Here is a 16,282-nt window from a genome sequence, read left to right on the forward strand (position 1 = left end):
AGCTAAGCTTCCACTGTCAATTTATATACTGAGAGAATCACCTGTATTGACATGTTTAATGTGGTTTTTGCAGCCATACCGCCTTGAGCCATGATCTCGTCAGATCTCATTAGCTAAGTAAAGTCGAGCTTGGTCAGTGTTTGGATGAGAGATCTCTGGGGACATTCAGACACATTAGTGAGATGTACAAGGAAGGCATGCTTTTGAGGCGAAAAGGAACCAGAGAACTTGACTTTAATTCCTGCTTCTGTCATGGCTAAATTCCATACTGCGCCATATCCATCCAGCGTTCATCACATATAGTCAGGACAGTATCTATCTTGCAGTAGCTCAGTGCTTGGTAGAAATCAGTCACAAAGCAATACATCAGATAAATTATTTTAGAAGATGGGTGGGGTGGGGATAATCAAGTACCAGGCTGAATTCCTTTTGGGGAATGTGGTCTGGGGCCACATACTGCAGTGGGCACACCTGAGGCTCTGGTAGTGAGTGCAGCCAAAGCCACAACATTAGGGCACAACTCTTCTGTGCCATTGTCTCTCATCCATCCAACTAGACACTCCCATTCACACATGCTCCCATTCACTCATAACCTTCCCTCTCCCCCAATCTGGATGAAAATCATCTCTGTGCTGCTATTAAGCTTTCCCACCTAAGCTTAGCTACAATGTGGAGGGGTGGAGTTGTCATCAGGATCATGGGGAGAAGGAAGAGTAAATCTCCCTTCCCCTGTGATTCCCCTGTGCTTTTCAGTGGCCTCTTTCTGCCACTGCTCAGCTGTTTCTGCTGACCAGTGGGACTCTGAAGTCCATGGTGGGAGTGAAGACTAAGGCTGAGCAGAAGGGAAAGGCCCTTGGAGGAGAGGCTGACTGGCGGGTGGCTCCCTCACCCCATGCTTTAGAAGAAGATGTGGAGAGAAAATGAAGTCATCTTCAGTGATTTCCCAGTTTAAAATATGGGGATGAAGCTTCTCTTTTGTCCAATTGTTTACTAGCCCAGGAATCCTTAGCATTTATTTCACTGAGTGCCTTTTCTGAGGTATTGACTCTGCACAATCTGTTCAGAAATAGAGATCCACCATGCCTCCCAGAAATGTTGCATTCTTTTCTCACTTCCCTACGGGAAAGGCAAACATTCCATATCAATCCGTATGTATCCTCATGCATATTCCTTTGCTAATTGTTCATTCAATCAGGCAACACAATTTGCCAGTTTCCTAGCTTGAAGTCACAAGAATGGAAAATGGCTTGTAGTGTGTAAGGATGGGAAGAGAGTCAGTGCTTGCTTAAACCCTGGGGTTGCAACTAGAGAGGGACTAATCAATCAGTTTCAGTTTCTTTCAGTTCTTCCTTTTCCATTCTCAAATTCTGTCTATGTTTACATATCAATTTGCAATTTTTTAAAAAAATCCTCATGAAAATTCATTAGCATTTTAATGCAATTTTTCCCCAATATACATAATGGGGAATTTTATATATCCATACATGTATGATCATGACTATTAAGAAGGCACATTTCTTTTAAAAATAATGAGTTAAATATTGAACTTCAGGCCTATTGGGGTCCTGAGATTCATGCTTACAGGGAACTTGCAGGTACAAACCTGTTGCCATTGGCAACAGGTCATACCGATCTCTTGTTTTCTTGGCAAACCGACTGGTACTTGACTAGGCTGGAGATTAATTACCTATTGTTCAGAATCAAGGAGCGGGGGAAAGTTGTGATTAATGAAAGTGCTAAAGTTTGATTCCCATGTATAGCAATAATGCCATCTAGAGAGGAAAAGTCTTATAGTATAATTAAATGTTTTAATGAAGAGAAATAGAAAGATTTTATAATAATTTTAAAACAAAAGTTATATTTATAATTTTATAAGTGTGCTTTCGTTAAGAAAAAGATACTTCTGGGGTGGCCTGCTTGCCTGCCTCTGAGGCTGAAGGATGCTGATTAACCAGAGTTAACCAGTTCCTTCCTTTGTTTGTGTGACTTCAAAAAGAGCTCAAGTGTTTTAAATAAAATTCCCTCTCTTGAGCTATGTACTTCATAGGCAAGGGAATGGGATTTCTGAGAAAATATAAGGACATAAGAACCCCTATGGCAAAGGAATAGAACTGGGGGTGCTCATACATTCCCAAACACCCTGAGTTAGGTCCCCAAACTTAACTCAGGGGAACTTGTCCAAATTTCTCTGGTGTGCCTGAGTCAGCCTGACCCATCTGAAAACAATGGCATACGGAATGTACTGAGTATGCCTGAAAGCATATTCACAATAAGTAACTGTTCCAACTAGAACCAAAATTCATTAGTCTTGAAGAGACAGTAGGACAATGGTAACATTTATGATATGGACAGAACCTTGGAATCACCACTGGAGTTAGCTAATATTTTCTGATTGGTTTGGAATGATGTTATGTGGGCAAGGACTCATAAGACTGGCCAAATCATTGTCACATGTTGTACCTGTACTCTATAAAACAGCTTGCACACAGTGCCTCAGTGCAGTCTCTCCTGGATGTTTCTGGAGGCTGACCCTGCGTGTGCATATGCATATGCTTGTAAAGAATAAAGGCCTACGTTTTGGCTTCAAGCCTGTGTCTTCAAATTTATTTAAGGATCCCCAGCAGAAGATCCCAATGGAGAATTCGCCTACATACAAATTTTTGTATGCAATTTTTCTTAACATACACATTTTTGCAAAGTGAAATGCTAATTTAATAGTGCGTTTTTGTGTATTATTTTAAGTGGTATATGTATTTTTATATATACTTTACCCTAGCTTATACATTTTTGTACACATTATTTGGCTGGAAAACTGCATTTTAAAATTCGGAGAAGTGTAAATTTCAAAAGATGGCTGTGTTTTCAGTTCCCATGTTGTTTAGGAAAGTGCAAAGAAGGTAAGTTCATCTTTAAATGTGAATTGAATCCAATTTCTTCCACATTCCTAGTTGTGTGGCATCTCCTCTGTATGTGTGTGTATATACACACATGTACACACACACACACACACACACACACACGAGTTGCTGAGATCAAGCCAAGAAAGTTAGAACTAGTGGAAGAACCTTAATAGAGTTTTCTTTTTTTCCATCTTGTTGAGCAATGGCAGCTCCTTTCCACTATGTGTACATCAAAGTGCTGTTGTGTAGCAGCATTGCTGCTGTACTCAGCCTCGAGTTCCCTGTTTTCCTAAAAACTGTATAAAATGTAAAAGACTTTATGTTGGAAGCAGATGTTGGTAGTGGGGAGAAGGCACTTTTGATGGCTCTCATAAATGGATTAATGTGGTTGAATAGTGCTTACTCTAATGGAGTTCTGATCTTAGTATATGAGAGAGAGAGAGAGAGAGAGAGAGAGAGAGAGAGAGAGAGATTCATCCAGTCAGTTTTTGGAAAAATCGTTATATAATTTGTGCTGTTAAAGTGTGTTACTGCACACTTTCCTTTGGGGACTATATTGAAGCAGTTGCTGTAGTATAACAACCCTTATGCACATGTAGTTTGGAAGTCTGCTAAGTGCCTTGACGCATGAGAAAATGCTCACTTGTAGGTCAATCAATAATGATAACAGGGAAATCCAGCTGTGTAAAGGATTTTCAGAATGAATTAGCCCAACATTCTTTAAGACCATCGAATATATGAAAACGTAAATGCCATAAAACATATACAAATTAATAACTTGGTCAAGTGAAGAAGTTAAAAAAAATCCCTCTAATACAACTGAGAAGGTACCTATTGATTATTTTTTCAAGGCTGGGTTGCTGGAGGCTGCACTGTTCTATGATTAAATCACTACCTTGAGTTCTGGCATCAATGTTTCTGTCAGTTAAAAAAAAAATACCACAGTGGATATCTACGGGTCCCTAGAGCTGTTTCTCTGAATCAACTGGAAAAAAATGTAAATATTTCCCTAAAGGGCTTTGATCTGATGCTAAATTATCTCCTTGAAGTTGATCATTTCACTTCTTCGGTGCAGTTCCTCTTTGATGGAAAAGCAGTTAATACCTATTTAGCCTTGCCTTGATAAATCTGGAAATGAAAATAGATTAGTGCTGATGATATCTGTTGCCAGAGCTCTTGACAATATTCTTCAGAAGAACAGGGTTCATGAACTCATAACACCAGATAAAAACCCTGTTGATGTTGAGTTCTTTTTTAAAAAATGACATTTTCTGAAAACAAGTGTAAGGGCTTTGTGCAATGCTAGTTAAAGGTTTTGAACCTGCTTTCTGCTGTACACCAATTAAACCTGCACTACTAGGGTGATGTTATGTCCACAAGCATTACTTACCTGTTGTTGTTGTTGTTATGTGCCTTGAAGTCAATTACGACTTATGGCAACCCTATGAATCAGCGATCTCCAATAGCATCTGTCGTGAATCAACCTGTTCAGATCTTGTAAGTTCAGGTCTGTGGCTTCCTCCTGAAATAGAACAGATACAAATAATGCACACAATGTGGTGAGGGGGTTTGAGAATGTTGAAGAAGCTGAGAGCAATGCCATCAGGAGTCTAGACTAAGAGGCTAGACTCCTAGCAGGAGCACCAAAGGCGGAATGGTCAAAGCTGAGACACCAGACTAAGATGCATCCAAACTCAGAGGAAGGCAATGGTAAACCACCTCTGAATATCTCTTACCAGGAAAACCCTATGAACAGAGTATCCAAAATGCAACACGAGATACTGCTGGAAGATGAGACCCCCCCACATCGGAAGGCACTCTCAGAGCTACTGGGGAAAAACAAAGGACAAGTATGAGTAGTGCTGTGACTAATGACACAGCTGGGTCAAAGTCGAAAGGAAGCCCAGAGGCTGATGCGGACAAATGCAAAGGACAGTCTGGAGTTGTACACACGCACAATAGAAACAAAGAATGTGAGAAGCATGAACCAGGGAAAGTGAGAAATCGTCAAGCAAGAAATGGAACATATCAACATTACAATACGTGAAGCATGAGTGAATTAAAATGGACTGGAATGGGACATTTTCAATCAGACAACTACAAAATATTTTATGCAGGAAATGAGAAATTAAGAAGACACAGGGTTCTTTAACTGCAAAAGCAGTTAGGAGCAATAATGCAAGGTCTGAGCGAGTGATATCAATGAGATTAAATGGGAAACCTATCAACATAACCATCATCCAAGTCTAAGCAAATGTAGAAGAGGAGGAATTGGAAAGATTTTATACAGAAGTACAGGAAGAAATTGATCACACACCAAAACAAGATGTGAGGATAACCATGGGAGACTGGAATGTAAAAGAAGGGAACAGAGAAGAACTAGGAATTGTGGGGAAATGGGGCTTAGGAGATAGAAATGAAACAGGAGAAAGACTTTTTGAATATTGTGAAGCCAATAATTTCTTTCTTGCAAACACATTTTTTGAGCAACCGAAAAGATGACTGTACATGTGGACATCACCAGGAATACAGGAATCAAACTGATTCTATAATTGGTAGCAGAAGATGGAGTTCCATACTTTCTGTGAAAATAAGACCAGGAGCAGATTGCGGTACAGATCATGAACAGGAGGTATCGAAAAACAGAGTAAAGCTAAAGAAGAACAACAAAGCCATCATAATGCCAAAATACAATTTAAATAACATCCCAGAAGAATATAAAGATCAAATAAAGAACAGATTTGAGGTTTTAAACTTGGTTGACAGAGAACTATGAAGTGAAGTCAGAGACATTATCAGGGAAGAATGCAAAAAGACAATACCTCTACTTAAAAAGAAAGAAAGACCACAACGGATGACTGAAGAAACTCTTAAAATGGTTAAAGATAGAAGGAAAGCAAAAGCAAATGGAGATAAAAACATGGTTAGAACCCTAAATGCAACTATACAGCAATTAGTACATAGGGACAAAGAGAACTATTACAATAGTTATTGTATAGAAATAGAAGACAACAAAAAGGGTAGAACAAGAGCCCTATTCCAAAAGATTAGAGCAGCCTTTCCCAACCAGTGTGCCTCCAGATGTTGTTGGACCACAACTCCCATCAGCCTCAGCCAGCATTGTCAATGGTCAGGAAAGATGGGAATTGTGGTCCAGCATCTGGAGGCACACTGGTTGGGAAAGGCTGGATTAGAGAAATGAAAGGGAAATTTAAACCAATGGTAGGAATGTTGAAAAATCAACAGGAGAACACACTGACCAACCGAGATAAAATAAAAGGAAGATGGAAGCAATACACTGAAGAACTCTATAAAAGATGCAAGGATGATAGATTCATTCACGGAGCAACCGTATGATCAGGAAGTAGAAATTTTACAATGTGAGGTAAAAGCTACTCTTCAAATACTTGGAAGAAACAAATCACCAGGAACAGATGGCATACCAATAGACTTGCTACAAGCTATTGAGACTGAATCTGTCCAAATTTTGACAAAAATCTGTCAACAAATATAGAAAAGACAACAATGGCCCACAGACTGAAAGCCTTTAATATATATCCTAATTCCAAAGAAAGGGGATCCCAGGGAATGCAGTAATTATTGAACTATTGCCTTAATATCCCATGCAAGTAAAGTAATGCACAAGATTCTACAACAAAGGCTCTTACCATATATGGAGTGAGAAATGTCAGATGTCCAAGCTGGATTTAGAAAGGGAAGAGGCACCAGAGATCAGATCACAAATATATGTTGGATAATGGAACGGACCAAGGCATTTCAGAAGAAAATCATCCTGTGCTTTATAGATTACAGCAAAGCCTTTGACTGTGTAGATCATGAAAAACTATGGAATGCATTAAAAGAAATGGAGGAGCCACACCATCTGGTTGTCCTGATGCACAACCTATATACTATAAGGACAGAATATGGCGACACTGATTGTTTTCCAATCTGAAAGGGTGTGAGACGAGTGTATTTTGTCACCCTATTTGTTTAATCTACACGCAGAACATATCATACAGAAAGCGGGATTGGACCAAGATGAAGGAGGTGTGAAAATTGAAGAGAGAAATATTAGTAATTTAAGATATGCAGATGATACCATACTACTAGCAGAAACCAGTAATGATCTGAAACTAATGCTGATGAAAGTTAAAGAGGAAAGCTCAAAAGGAGTACAGCTGAACGTCAAAAAGACTAAAGTAATGACAACAGAAGATTTATGTAACTTTAGAGTTGGCAATGAGGACATTGAACTTGTTGAGGACTACCAATACCTTGGCACAATCCTTAACCAAAATGGAGACAATAGTCAAGAAATCAGAAGACGGCTGGGACTGGGGAAGGCAGCTATGAGAGAACTAGAAAAGGTCCTCAAATGCAAAGATGTATCACTGAACACTAAAGTCAGGATCATTCAGACCATGGTATTTCTGATCTCTATGTACGGATGTGAAAGTTGGACAACGAAAAAAAGTGTTTAAGAGAAAAATCAACTCATTTGAAATGTGGTGTTGGAGGAGGGCTTTGTGCATACCATGGACTGAAAAAGACAAATAATTGGGTGTTAGAACAAATTAAACCAGAACTTGAAGCTAAAATGATGAAACTGAGGTTGTCATACTTTGGACACATAAGGAGAAGACGTGATTCACTGGAAAAGACAATAATGATGGGAAAAACAGAAGAGAGAAGAAAAAGAGGAAGGCCAAACAAGAGGTGAATTGATTCCGTAAAGAAAGCTACAGACCTGAACTTACAAGATCTGAACAGGGTAGTTTATAACAGATGCTACTGGAGGACACTGATTCATAGGGTCGCCAGAACTCGTAATCGACTTGAAGGCATATGACAAATTATAAAAAAAACAACAGCAAGTTTGATGTGAAGGAGTTTCCTCCATCAAAGGACCAAACTTTAATAAACAAACTTTTTTGGAGCCAATCCTATTATCCATCCATTTATGCATCTCAGTAGGTTAAAGTAACAAACTTTTTTATCGCAAGCAGGCCCATAACATACGAAGAGGCCTATTGGATCAGACGAAAGGCCCTTCTAGTGCAGCATCCTATTCTCACAGTGGCTAACAAGTTAAATGGCCTAGCTGCCTGTTTTCCATCCTTATGGCTTACTGTGATCGGCATTCTACTGCCCAATAAGGCTACATAATTGACTTGCTTCTTTTGTATCACCATGTCATTTTATTTGATCAATTTTCAAAATACATCATTGGAAATTCTCTCCATCTAAGCCTGCTTATTGTGTTCCCCTTTGAGGGTACATTAAAGGCAAAACTCATCTTGATGTGGGTGCACATCTGGGAGATGGTATTAGGAAGAATGGAAAGAAGAAGGCTCATAGAATATGCCTGCAACACCCAGTGCTTCTCACGCAAGAAGATCCACATCACAATGAAAATATGGTATGGAAGAGCTTTCTAGTGCTCTAGGTTTTCAGTTATATGATTTCAGTGTTCCGAGAATAAGGCAAAGCTGATGTCAAAACATGCCTATATATCTTATCAAAGAGCCATGTCATTTCCATGAAACAAAAACTATGTAAGTCATAGTTTAGACATTTAATATCTTCCCCATCTGTTGCACTCCAACAGTAACCAGGATGCATTGTTGTGAGCCTGAGACTGAAGTGCAAAACTTTTTAATGCATCTTCTTTGATGATGATGGAGAATTTTGGGATCTAGGACTGGGGGTCCTTGAAGACACTGGCTTGAAGCAAAATGGTAGGCCTTTATTCTTTACAAGCATACGCAGGGTCAGCCTCCCAGAATGCCTGGTGAGGACTGCAATGAGGCACTGTCTGCATGGCTCTTTTATACAGTACTAAGTGCAGCATGTGACATACTTACACCAATCATACAATTCCTCTAAACATTACATAAAGGTGATGCCTTTCTGCAGTATTTCTAAACCAATCAGATAACATTATTAAAACGAGCACATGTATATTCATATTTGGCAAACATCTCCTATTCCATTGTTCTACTGTCTTCTTGACTGATGTCAATCTGTCCCCTTGACGAATATTTCCAATACACACCTGTCTCTTTGACTGATGTTACTGCTATTCTGCTGTCCCACCTTACTGATGGTTTCTGGGCCAATTGAGACCAGTTTCTATCAACCTTAACATTGCACTATTCTAATTGGTCTGCCTTACATATCTAGCACATAGCATATTCCATTGTTCCTGATTGGCCAGGCCTACCCAATCCATTTATTAATCATACGTGGACCTGTCACTGCATAAGTCAGGGTTGTTAAAAGTTCAAGGCAAATATACCTGTTGCTTCTTTAGATTTTCCTTGATTCCTAAAGCTCTTAGAATGTATTTTCCTAACTTATATATCTATATCTATATAAGAAACATATGAGAATAGGAATATATAAATTCCCCATAATATTAACTAAAACCTTCCATCTTTACCGTTGGAAGATCTAACCAGCACATCCAGCACTTGTTATGTTCTCACTACATGCGTGCTTGCTCATAAACAATATACTCATTAATCAAAAGTTAAACATGCACACAGGCCTGTTTACTTATTTCATGAGCTGAGACATTCAGCCTGAACTTCACTTGCCTCTGTGAAACTGGATTTTAGGGGTCTCAAAGGCCTGTGGGCCTTTTGCTTAGTTCCTTGTGATTTTCTTATATTTCATAAACATATACCTTCTAATATCTATGTTTATATAAGTGGATATATAAAATTTTCCATTAATGAGCACCCAACAAAAATTGAGCAACACACATTCTGCACGTCGTGCAGTGTCTTCAAGAGTAGACCAAAGCAAGGCACACTGCAGAAATCCAAATTAGATATTAGCAAGGCATGTATGAAGAAGTAAGACCATCTTTCTCCGATCACATATTAGCTGATGAAGCACGACACTCCTGGGCGTATCTTCCTGAGCACGGAAGAAAACTCCCAGATGGTGAACCTGATCCTTAAAGAGGAATAGAACCTATCCAAAACAGCTAAACAAACTATTTCTGAATCAGGAGACCACGATTCCACTATCAATACTGCAGTGTCATATAGCTTCAGCTTGAAATTTGGGTATGTGAAAGAACAGATGAACAAAGGATGAGAAATGACCCCCTCCACAGACACACACATTGAAAGAACTTCTGAGGATGATTAAAGGGTCATGTGGAGTAGTCCCATTGTTAATGTGCTCCATGGCCACCACCACCCTGTATGTTCAGCAGGCGTGTGAAGGGGCTGTATGTGCCATTCTGTACACGCATAGAGCTGTTCTATGTGTGGAGACACCCCAATTTTCTCCTGGGAGAACTCTTAATACACATACATGCTGGTCGAATGTGCAGACAGCAAATTAGTGGGAGGCTCATGACCATGACATGCATCAGTGGTGTGGCACAGCTAGTTTGCATTACTCTCTCACGTATTCTTTCAATGTGTGGGGGAAAGGAGGTTGTGATGTTCCTATATTAATGTATATATGGTAAGTGTTGTTGTTTAGAAGATACATGGTAAGTGGAGTGAAAGAGGAGGGGGAGTGAATGGGCAGTAGAATGCTAGATGATTGGCTGAGTGTTTAAAATGGCTGAACATATAAAAGGAAGAGTGAGAGTGGAATCTGGGGGAAGAAGAGAAAGAGCGCGGTTGTTTGGTGGGTTTGAGAGAGTGGTTTGCCAGGAGAGAGTGGAGAAGGAGGGGGGTGGAGTTCGGATTAGTATTGAGTAAAACCATATGCTTATGTGCCTTAAGAAGAAATCTTGTTAATCTTGTTAGCTTTGTTATCTTTAATAAATACTTAATTTGGTTTACCAAAGGCCTGATCCTTGGCTGGGGTTTCACAGACCAGAAGGGAGGGTAAGGTAATGACCAAGGCTGAAGGGAAACTGTAACAAATGGTGGCAGCGGTGAAGAGAATAACAATACCAGTATTCAGAGTCTCTGGGAATACTAGTATTAGGACGTGACTGGTGGTTGCCTAGCAGGGGGATCTGTTGAGATCTGTGCTAGAGCGGGGAGAGAAACAATAAAATAAAGGACAGTCCGGACTGGTGGAGTCCCTGGTGGTGCCTAGTGACAGGCAGTAGCCACGCGCAGGTAGGAACCTGACAGGGAGAGCCAGGGAAGGGCGTCACATGTGGTGGCAGTAGCGGTGGGATACGAACAACAGAGAATCCAGATACGAATACTAGAGAATCCAGAACAGTGGTGTGGCAAACAGAAATAACAAAACAAGATTTCTTGTGAGAGTGACTGGCAAAGAGTGTGTGGCAAAGAGTGAGTGAACTCAAACACCATGGCTGAATACATAAAAATGAAAAGAGAGGAGCTGGTGGAGAAGTGCATAACATTCAATTTACCTCACGAGGGTAAAGGGGTAGATGAATTGAGGGTAGCACTTATAGGATTTGCAACTGCCCAGCAAAAACAACCTGTCAGGGAAGAGACCCCAGAAGGATATTTAAGCAATCCCGCTTATATAGAGTACTTGAGAGAGAAGTTAAGATGGGAGGCTGAGGAAAAAGACAAGCAGAGGGAGTTGGAAGCTGAGAGATTGAGGATGGAAGCTGATGGGAAAGACAAGCAGAGGGAGTTGGAAGCTGAGAGATTGAGGATGGAAGGTGCAGAGAAGGAAAAACAGAGGGAGTTGGAATTTGAGAGAATGAGAGTGGATGCCGAATTACAAGTAGAAAAGTTAAAATTTGAAAGAGAGAAGTTTCATTCTGATGAAACAAGAAAGGACAGAGATGGAGCAAAAATAAAAATTACTCCAAAGGACATTGCTGTCTATGAGCCTGGTCAAGATCCTCAAATTTACCTCAGCACCTTTGAAAAAGCAGCTCAGTTGTGGGGGCTACCTGAAGATAAATACATGCAGTATTTATCAAACCTGATTAAAGGGGAATTGGCTGAGGTATACCAATATTTCCCCTCAGACAGGCCCGTCACCTATGCTGAGTTTAAAGAGGCAGTCTACAAAAGATTCAGACTGGGGCCTGATTATTTTAGAAAGCTTTTCAGAAACTGCCAGATACAGACAGGGAGGTCTTTCGTGGAGCTAGGGGCAAAACTGATGGACATATTTGGGAAATGGCTGACAAGTGCAAAAGCTCAGTCTGTGGAGGAGGTGAAAAACCTCATGATACTGGATCAATTACACCATCAGTTACCACCAGAAATAAGGCTCCTTGTCAAGGACCGTTCCCCTACATCGGTGCAGGAGGCCGCAGAGATGGCGGATCACTTCGCCTCCAATAGAACTGGCTGGTTGGGGAAAACATCAAGAGATTTTAAACCCAGACCATATAATGCTGGCAGAAGGGATGTGGTACCACAGAGAGTGAGTCCTCCATTAAAATCTGAAGGGCACAGGACACCCCAGAGTGGATCTGTGTACCCTAAAAGTGAGGAGAAATTATGCTACAAATGTGGTAGACCGGGGCACCTACGTTTTCAATGTGAGGTTGCCAACCCCATTAGTAATCCTGCTCAGACAAGGGCAGTGAAAACAGAGCCCAAGGCTTTAGAAACAGCGAAAAAGGTTCAGTTTTGCCAGATAAACTGGACAGAAGTAACAGACCTTGATTCAAGTCTGAGGAAGTGAGTGTACAAGGGGCAAATTATTGGGCAGTGCTGGATACTGGTGCCGCTCAGACATTACTGAGGCCAGATTTAATAAAATCTGAGGTAATATTACCTCAGGAAACTGTGACTATCCAAGGAGTGAGGGGTCAACCAGAAAGTTTGCCTGTGGCCCTGGTGGAAATGACTTGGAGAGGCCGAGAGGGCCGATATAAAGTAGGCATTAATGCCCAGCAACAAGAACCAGTAATACTGGGAAGAGATGTAATGGGAGCCCAAAGAAAGATCTATGTAGTGACCAGACAGCAAATTGGCAGAGAAAAAGAAGCCATATTAAGGGGGGCTGAAACAAACAGGGTGGAATCTGTTAACCAGCCTCAGGTCACCATAGCAACCACTAGCAGGCGTGCTGAAGGAGACAAACTGTATCAAGTGGTCTCTGATAAGAAAGAAGCAGAGCAATTCAGGGAAGAGCTGCATAAAGATATAAGTTTGAAGCAGATAAAGGAACAAGCTCTGACCCAACAGATTCCTTTCACTGACAAACAGGAATCAAGTTGTGTGTGAGAATGGGATTTTATATAGACTGTGGATGCCTGCTGAGAGAAAGGATGAATGTGAACCAGTGAAGCAATTAATAGTACCTAGCAAATACAGAACCAGATTGCTAGAGGTAGCCCATGATGTCCCATGTGCAGGACATCTGGGAATAAAAAAGACCAAGAGGAGATTGGCAGCACACTATTATTGGCCAAACATCTCCAAAGATGTAAAACAACATTGTCTATCTTGTGGAATATGCCAAAAGGTGGGAAAAAGTGGAGTAAAGACTAAGGCACCCTTAAAGCCCCTTCCTATAATTGGACAACCCTTTTATAGAGTGGGAATAGATTTGGTGGGCCCTTTTTCCAAACCCACAAGGCATGGCAAGAAAAATCTAGTGGTGGTGGTGGATTTTGCCACCAGGTACCCAGACGCAGAAGCACTAAGATCTGTAGAAGCCCCTGTAGTGGCAGAGGCTTTATTAAAAATCTTTATGAGGCTGGGTTTCCCTCATGAAGTGCTGACGGATCAAGGCAGTGTATTCATGGGAGAAGTGATGCAATGTATGTGGAAATGTTGTGGTCTAAAACATCTAAAGACCACTACTTACCATCCCGCCACTAATGGGTTAACAGAGAGATTCAATGGAGTTTTGAAGGGCATGATCAGAAGCTATGTTCAAGATCACCCACAAGACTGGGATGAACGTTTGGGATGCTTTTTATTTGCATATAGAGAAGTCCCTCAAGAGTCAACAGGCTTCTCACCCTTTGAACTCATGTTCACTAGAAAAGTGAGGGGACCTTTGGAACTATTAAAAAATTCATGGGAAGGAACCCTGGGAGAGTACAAAACATCTGTAGTAGATTTTGTATTGGAATTCCGCAATAAATTAACATCAATGATGGAGGTGGTGGAAAAGAATTTGAGTCAAGCACAGGAGAAGCAACGGTACTGGTATGACAGAACAGCCAGGGAACATGTGTATGATGTGGGAGATATGGTTATGGCGTTCATACCCAGGAAACATGTCAAATTACAGGCTAACTGGGAAGGACCATATACCATCACAGAAAGGCTTGACACAGTGACGTATGTAATCACCACAGACCAATTAAACAAAAGCAAAGTGGTTCATATAAATATGTTGAAGCCTTACCATACCAGGGATGTACAGGTGTTTCAAGTTACCTTATTCCCTGAGGGAAGTGGGCCTGAACTTCCAGATTTGGTACAGGAAAGCAAAGACAAAGGAGGGGTAGATCAAGTGGAATGGTCAGAGGAGGTGAAGGAGGAAGTAAAAGAAGAGATTCTGAGAGTTTTGAAAACCTATAGGAATCTCTTTAGCACCAAACCTGGCCGAACCAGTATAGTTATACATTCCATTGATACTGGAGATCATGCCCCAATCAGATCTGTTCCGTACCGTGTGAATGGGAAAGTTTTGAATGAGATCAAAAAGGAGGTGGAACATATGCTGGAATTAGGAGTGATCAGGGAATCCATCAGTCCCTGGGCCTCAAGTATTGTCCTGGTTCCGAAAAAAGATGGAACGACAAGATTTTGCATTGATTGTCGGCTAATCAATAAAATTACTGTCCCAGATGCGTATCCTATGCCTAGGGTAGACGCAATGTTAGAGTTATTGGGGGCAGCAACCATTATCTCTACACTAGATCTCTGTAAAGGATTTTGGCAAATGGAACTAGACAAACAATCCAGAGCCAAAACTGCCTTCAGTACATCAGATGGGTTATATGAGTTTGTGACCTTACCCATGGGACTAAGGAACTCACCAAGTTCATTTCAGAGGCTAATCAATACTGTGTTGCGAGGCATGTCAGATTTTGCAGTGGCCTATATCGATGACGTGGCCATTTTTAGCAAGTTGGTGCCTGAGCATGTCCAACACCTGACAACAGTATTGGAGGCCTTAAGAAAAGCAGGCCTCACAATAAAAGCTAAGAAATGCCAGTTTGGACTAAAGGAAGTAATCTATTTAGGACATAAGGTGGGGAGTGGGAAAATCACCCCCTTATGGAGCAAGGTGGAGGCAATACAAGCGTGGCCGATCCCCTTAACCAAAAAACAAGTAAGGGCATTTCTGGGTGTGGCTGGTTTTTATAGGAAGTTTGTGAGAAATTTTGGGGAAATAGCAACCCCCTTGCATGAATTAACAAAGAAGTGTTCTGAGCGTGTGGTATGGACGGATGAATGTCAGAAGGCTTTTGATCTGCTGAAGCAAGCCTTGTGCCAAGGACCCATATTAATAGCACCAGACTATGAGAAACCATTCATCGTGGCTACAGATGCGTCGGACCTGGTGCTGGGAGTCGTCTTGCTACAGGACAGAGAAGGCACCAGACATCCAGTGGCATACCTGAGTCGCAAGCTGACGCCGAGGGAGAAAAACTATTCGTCGGTCCAGAAGGAGTGCCTAGTGGTCGTGTGGGGACTGAACAAGTTGCGCCCATACGTGTGGGAACGAAGATTCACAGTGACTACGGATTATCGGGCCTTGTTATGGTTGCAGACTATGAAAAACCATAACACTATGCTGCAGAGGTGGTCCTGGGGCCTACAGGACTATCAAGTGGACTTCCAGTTCATAAAAGGCAAGGACAATGTACTGGCCAATGGACTTTCCAGGTAAGTGGCTGGGACTGCAGTGACATGACCAAACGGAGAAACAAAGAAAGACATTTTCCCCATAGAGACTTTTATTTGTTAACACGACGTATAAATCCTGGAACAGGAATAATACTCTGCCGTTGTTTTAAGGGGGGGGGAAATGTGATGTTCCTATATTAATGTATATATGGTAAGTGTTGTTGTTTAGAAGATACATGGTAAGTGGAGTGAAAGAGGAGGGGGAGTGAATGGGCAGTAGAATGCTAGATGATTGGCTGAGTGTTTAAAATGGCTGAACGTATAAAAGGAAGAGTGAGAGTGGAATCTGGGGGGAGAAGAGAAAGAGTGCGGTTGTTTGGTGGGTTTGAGAGAGTGGTTTGCCAGGAGAGAGTGGAGAAGGAGGGGGGTGGAGTTCGGATTAGTATTGAGTAAAACCATATGCTTATGTGCCTTAAGAAGAAATCTTGTTAATCTTGTTAGCTTTGTTATCTTTAATAAATACTTAATTTGGTTTACCAAAGGCCTGATCCTTGGCTGGGGTTTCACAGACCAGAAGGGAGGGTAAGGTAATGACCAAGGCTGAAGGGAAACTGTAACAAATGGTGGCAGCGGTGAAGAGAATAA

This window comes from Rhineura floridana, chromosome 5, assembly GCF_030035675.1.
Source record: "Rhineura floridana isolate rRhiFlo1 chromosome 5, rRhiFlo1.hap2, whole genome shotgun sequence".
NCBI classification, from domain to species: Eukaryota; Metazoa; Chordata; class Lepidosauria; order Squamata; family Rhineuridae; genus Rhineura; species Rhineura floridana.